Source organism: Equus quagga, chromosome 2 (assembly GCF_021613505.1).
Source record: "Equus quagga isolate Etosha38 chromosome 2, UCLA_HA_Equagga_1.0, whole genome shotgun sequence".
Lineage (NCBI taxonomy): Eukaryota > Metazoa > Chordata > Mammalia > Perissodactyla > Equidae > Equus > Equus quagga.
The window spans coordinates 167,381,575-167,388,444 of NC_060268.1; positions in this window are offsets into that span (position 1 = coordinate 167,381,575).

Below are 6,870 nucleotides of genomic sequence, written 5' to 3' on the forward strand. Positions count from 1 at the left end.
GAGGGGAATAGAGTCCTGGCTAAGTGACAATCACTCAGAAATAAATATAAAGCATCTCTGAAATGCGAATTGTTAAGTGTTTATTGAAGCCTGTCTATACGCTTGTGCTGAATACTAAAGAACAAAAACATTTCCAAAGAACTCCCCGTCTGATCGCACTCATAATAGAGGAAAATTATGATATTATATGTAATCAAGCATTAAAACGTGCAGGATGGAATTCAATTGATCAAAGCCTGTTGTATAATCATGTTTCAGATACACACCTGCAATATCAAGTGAGCTACTATTTTCTTCATTAAAAGTCAAGCAGAAGTCCATCATATTCTACGGGAAGCTATGACATTAGGCTAAAGACATCACTCAGGATTTTCTCTCTGGCGTCCAGATTTTCCTCTTATTTTAACCTCATTTTAACACCTTTGAAATATTTAATAAGAAATGCAGTCATTTTAGCCACAGACAGTACTTTTTGTTGCAAATAAAAATTGTTTTCTCATCACCTGCTTGCTCCTTAGATGCTGTTTTCGAAAATGTGTTTTCTAGGACATTACTGTTCTTAGCATTTTACTTTTGGAATCCAAAGAACGCCAGCCCCCTCCCCTTCCTTCCCGTGAAATGCATCTGCTAGGAGCCCTGATGGCCCAGGAAGGATTCTCAAGATCTAGAGAAAATACTTCATGAACTTTACAGCCAACATCAGACATTAAAGAAAAGAAGACAAGTGCGGTGGGAGAGGACCGTACACAGTGGCCTCCTAAATTCCTTTTCCAGTTTGTAGGGCTGCAGATAAGTTTTTCCATGAAGCAATCCAAGCCCTGTTGCTGCAAGACCTGTTTTTTTTTTTTTTTTTTTTAAACAAGTCAGTAAACTAACTGGAACTTCTGTCAAGTCTGGTAACTGTGAATAAATGAATGCAAATTTAACTGGACACGTTAATTTCATTCTAGAAAACAATTTATGTTCACAGAATCATGGAATTCCAGAGTTGGAAAGACCTTAATAGTCATCCAGTCCAAACACCAATCTGGTGCTTGAATTGTTCATTTTGAAAGAAGTCTGTTTTCCAGAGCAGCTGAGCGGAGGTCCCAGAGTCAGATAGTTTGCGTGACCCCATCCTATCAGTGTAGACATCATCTCATTGGTGATGACACTTGCTGGGGAGTGTGGACCAGTTCTGAGTGAAAGGTTGGTCGCTTGTAAGAAGTAGAGACTTTTTTTTAATCTTATATTTAAAGAAAAGATGCCAGTATTATTATCTCCATCTTCCACATGAGGACACTGAGACCAATAGTCTATGTGAGTAGAGCTTCATTCCAGGTCAGTCAGGTTCCAAAGTCTACAGTCTTTTCTACATTCTTTCTCCCATACCACACTATTAGGATATTTGGACAAACCCAAGAAGGAATAGGGAAAAATAACTATTTTAAAAAGAGATTAAAATGGATTAATAGGGTGCACTAGAAACTGATTTCTTTGATCACCCAATAGCTACAGATGTTCCTCTATTTCTATTTTTCTTTTCTCTGTAAAAAAGTCTATACTTCTAAAGATTCCAGCGTGTTTGTCATTTTGTTATAAATCACCCCCACATATATGAAGATTTAAGAACTCCCTCTGCCAGTCACCCATGAAACAGGATGAGTAGTTTCAAATCACACAGCTGGAAAATCGACCAGAACAGAATACCCGAACTGGCAGAGGCACAACAGGACAAAAGGCTCAAAAGCCAGGGGCAGTAGCTGGGGGAGTTTGTCCCAGCAGATGAGTGCTCAGAAAACGGGGGAAGCTAAGTCAAGCAGATTGCTGTGAGTAGGAAAGCAGAGCGTCTAGTTACTGCCGGGGTAATGTCACGCCAGAAAGGAAGATCTCACCCGTGGAGCGACCAAGAGAGTTAAGAGAGTCCTGGCTGAGGCTGCAGACAGGAGCAGGAGAGACACCTGACGTCAGAAGAAAGGCCCAATTAGCAAGTTCAACTGAATCAAGGCGAATTGACTAAATATATAGTGTGCAAACTTACTCGTCATTATCTCCCTGTATTTAGTCTGTATTCTCAAATCTTATGTGTTAGTGCGGTAAGATTTTTTTTTTTACTATGAACTGTTATGTTGATTATGCAGTAAACACATGGAGGAGAGATTCCAGAGACGGGAAAGGGAGTAACAGCAATGAAAGGGAGAATCCGTCTGGGCAGTCAGAAGGTACTAAGGGCAGCACCAGGAGGTTTCTGTCTGGGGAAGTCTGACTCATTCTCAAGCAAGAATCCAACAGAAGGACCTTGCACAAAGGGTCAGATCTGATTTTCCATCTTCAAGTTTATATTTGCTTCCCTCCAACAACAGCTGCTTCATTCGTGGTTGGCACATCCATCATTGAGTTCAACTGAGCTGAACGGGGTTTTCTTTCTCCTTAAAAACTTACATTTCATTAAACAGGAAGACAAAGAGAATACAAAAGTAAAGATAATTAGAAACAGATATCTATATATCACCACCTACGAGAATTGGCTAATATTAATATTTGGCCATAGTTCAAGATCTCTTAAAAATAAAAAAATAAAGATGAAGTTGCAGCTCCTCTGTTTCGTGGCCAGTACCATTCTCCTCTCTCCCTCCCCGGAGGCAACCTCTTTCATGAATTTAGTAAGCATCCTTTCCCAAGGTTTTGTACCTGGTCCTTACATAAACACATAAATGTATCAAGAACGTTGTCTTGTTACTTTTAACATGTTACAAGCATCATATTGGAGGTATTTATCTACAATTTGCTATTTTCCAGCTAATATGTTTTGAGATCTAGCATTCTACATCTTAGAGAGTCTCAGTGACCACTAGTTTAGAGAACTATTTAGAAAAAAAGGATAATTCCCATTGGGAAAATGTTCCTATTAGATAATGAAAGATTAAAGTGATGATTGTGGGGCCAGCCGCATGGCTGAGTGGTTAAAGTTCCGCCCTCTCTGCTTCGGCGGCCCAGGTTTGCGGATTCAGATCCTAAGCCCAGACGTACTCCACTGGCTGGTCATTCCATGGAGGCATCCCATGTACAAAGCAGAGGAGGATTGGTACAAATGTTAGCTCAGGGCTAATCTTACTCAAGAGAAAAAAAGAGGAAAATTGACATCAGATGTTAGCTCAGGGTGAGTCTTCCTCACCATAAATAAATGAATAAATAAAGTGATGATTGTTATGGACAAAAGAAAGACATTAAAAGCCCTCAGTTGTACCTCCAAGGGTATCGTGAGCATCTCTGATCTGTCGAATTAAAAAGCACAACATTTTAAAAAAATGCAATGAGTTAGGGAGCCAAGATGGCGCCGTGAGTAGTCCTCTTTGTCTCTCGCCCTTCGAGTCTACAATTATTTGGACACTTATCGCTTGACAAAGGATATCCAGACAGCATCTCAGGACGTCTGAGACACCCACGCGACTATACATCGGAAGGCGGATGGACTTTCCTCCGGGAGGATGTGGAAATAGGTGAGGGCTCTCCGACCCCGACGGGCAGCCTGGTACCCGCAAGCGGCTTTCTTCCAACGGACGCCCCCAGAGGATCCACGCACGTCTAGGGCAGGAGCGAGAACACAACAGAGGAGCGACAGTGGAAACAGGTGACCAGAACCCTACCTAAACCCCCTGCAATTACTCCTAAACGCAGAGGGAAACTTTGGAGTTGCACACCTGAGCCCGCGGGGAGAGTCTCTCCCCGCCATTGGCGGGGGGATCCAGCCTGGTGCTCGGGGCGCCCGGAGGGTCCCAGAGAGAGACACGGAGGGCACGGAGATCTCCCAGCTGCTGTTGCCCGCCCCGTGGGACTAGGGATTGCCGGAGATCTCGGAGAGGACCGGGGCTGGGGGAATTTTCAAAGGCAGGTTTTGCGACCCGGAGGGGAAACGCCGGAGCTCCGCCCGGGCAGCAGACAAAACTCTCTGTCTGCCATTAGCAGAGGGGCAACGCTGAGCATTCACGGCTCCGGCAGAGGCCGGGAGAGAAGCCCTGAGAGCGGGGCGACCCCCAGCTGCCGTTGCCCGCCCCGTGGGACTAGGGATTGCCGGAGATCTCGGAGAGGACCGGGGCGGGGGGAATTTTCAAAGGCCGGTCCTGCGACCCGGAGGGGAAACGCCGGAGCTCCGCCCAGGCAGCAGACAAAACTCTCTGCCTGCCGTTAGCAGAGGGGCCACGCTGAGCATTCACGGCTCCGGCAGAGGCCAGGAGAGAAGCCCTGAGGGCGGGGCGACCCCCAGCTGCCATTGCCCACCCCGTGAGGCTAGGGATTGCTGGAGATCTCAGAGAGGACTGAGGCTGGAGAGAGTTCCAGAGACCCAGCTTAGTAGCCTAGGGGGAAACCCTACAGGCTCACAGCAGCCTTAGGGAAAGCCTCTGCACAGCACCAGTAGAAGGCACCCAGCCGCCAGCCACAAGGCTGGAAGACCCCAGGGCAAAAGCAGCATAGCTAGGTGTACTAACCACAGACTGTAGAAGATGCCAATAGCTCTCCTGCGACCTATAGAGGACAAGTGAGATTTGGTGGGTGCCGACAGCAACGGAGCGACAAATATAAGTGATCCCACCCCTGGCTGCTGGAAAAGCCCATAACACTGTTGCAGACCCCAAGGAGAGAGCACATCTAGGTGGGCTGCAACAGTAGGCACCTGCAGCCTGAAGCCCCCCTGTGACCGCCCCCACGGCAGAGGAGGGAATCCAAAGGGCCCCTGTGGCTACGAAGAGGGGCCCAGGCCCAGTTAGCAACTACGGACAGGATTCCTGGTTGGTGAAATATAAACAGCTGCTCCTCCCACCGCAGCAGCTGAAACAAGTGAAAGGAGCAACCAAACTCTATTTCCATGCGGAGGCACAAATCAACAACATCAAGCAATATGAAAAAATACATTAAATCTCCAGAACAGAAAGAAAGCAACAAATATACAGAAAACAATCCCAAAGAAAATGAGATGTATAACCTAAATGACGATGACTTCAAAACAGCCATCATTAAGATTCTCAGTGAGTTAAGAGAGAATTCTGACCGACAACTCAACGAGTTCAGGAGCTATGTCACAAAAGAGTTTGATACGATAAAGAAGAACCAAACAGAAATATTGGAAATGAAGAACACAATAGAGGAGATTAAGAAAAATCTAGATGCTCTGAACAGTAGGGCCGATAATATGGAGGAAAGAATTAGCAATTTGGAAGATGGCAATATAGAATTGTTGCAGGCAGAGGAGGAGAGAGAAGCAAGACTTAAAAGAAATGAAGAAACTCTCCGAGAATTATCAGACACAATTAGGAGATGCAACGTAAGGATTATAGGTATACCAGAGGGAGAAGAGAAGGAGAAAGGGGCAGAAAACCTATTCAAAGAAATAATGGCTGAGAACTTCCCAAATCTGGTGAGGGAGATGGATCTTCAGGTGACAGAAGCCAATAGATCTCCAAACTTTATCAATGCAAGAAGACCAACTCCACGGCATATAGTAGTGAAGCTAGCAAAAGTCAACGACAAGGAGAAAATATTAAGGACAGCCAGGCAAAAGAAACTAACCTACAAAGGAACCCCCATCAGGCTATCAGCAGATTTCTCAGCAGAAACTTTACAGGCTAGAAGAGAGTGGAATGATATATTCAAAAATCTGAAGGACAAAAATCTACAGCCGAGAATTCTCTACCCAGCGAAAATATCCTTCAAATACGATGGAGAAATAAAAACTTTCCCAGATAAACAAAAATTAAGGGAGTTCATTGCCACAAAACCTCCTCTTCAGGAAATCCTCAGGAAAACCCTCATTCCTGAAAAATCCAAAAAAGGAAAAGGGCTACAAAACCAAGAGCAGAGGAGATAAGTAGAAGGACAACAACAGAGAGTAGCAGCTCTACATCAGAACAGATTAAACCATGGGACGAGAAACAAAGGAAACTGAAAAAAACCGGAAAACAAGACACAAAATGGGAGTGGTAGGCCCCCACGTCTCAATAATCACTCTAAATGTAAACGGATTGAACTCCCCAATCAAAAGACACAGAGTGGCAGGATGGATCAAAGAACAAGATCCAACAATATGCTGCCTCCAGGAAACACACCTCAGCCCCAAAGACAAACACAGACTCAGAGTGAAGGGATGGAGAACAATACTCCAAGCTAATAATGAACAAAAGAAAGCAGGTGTCGCTATACTAATATCAGACAAGGTAGATTTCAAAGCAAAACAGATAAAGAAAGATAAAGAGGGACAGTATATAATGATAAAAGGGACTCTCCACCAAGAAGACATAACACTTATAAATATATACGCACCCAACACAGGAGCACCAAAATTTGTAAAGCAACTCTTAATAGAACTAAAAGAAGACATCAACGACAATACAATAATAGTAGGGGACCTCAACACACCATTAACACCAATGGACAGAACATCCAGACAGAAAATCAACAAGGAAATAATAGAATTAAATGAAAAATTAGACCAGATGGACTTAATAGATATATATAGAACACTTCATCCAAAAACAGCAGGTTACACATTCTTCTCAAGTGCACATGGAGCATTCTCAAGGATTGACCATATTTTGGGAACCAAAGCAAACATCAATAAATACAAGAGAGTTGAAATAATATCAAGCATCTTTTCTGATCATAACGCTATTAAACTAGAAATCAACTACAAGAAAAAAGCAGAGAAAGGTGCAAAAATGTGGAGACTAAACAACACGCTTCTCAACAAACAATGGATCATTGAAGAAATTAAAGAAGAAATCAAATATTATCTGGAGACAAATGAAAATGAGAACACGACATACCAAATCATTTGGGATGCAGCAAAAGCAGTCCTAAGAGGGAAATTCATCGCAATACAGGCTCACCTCACTAAAC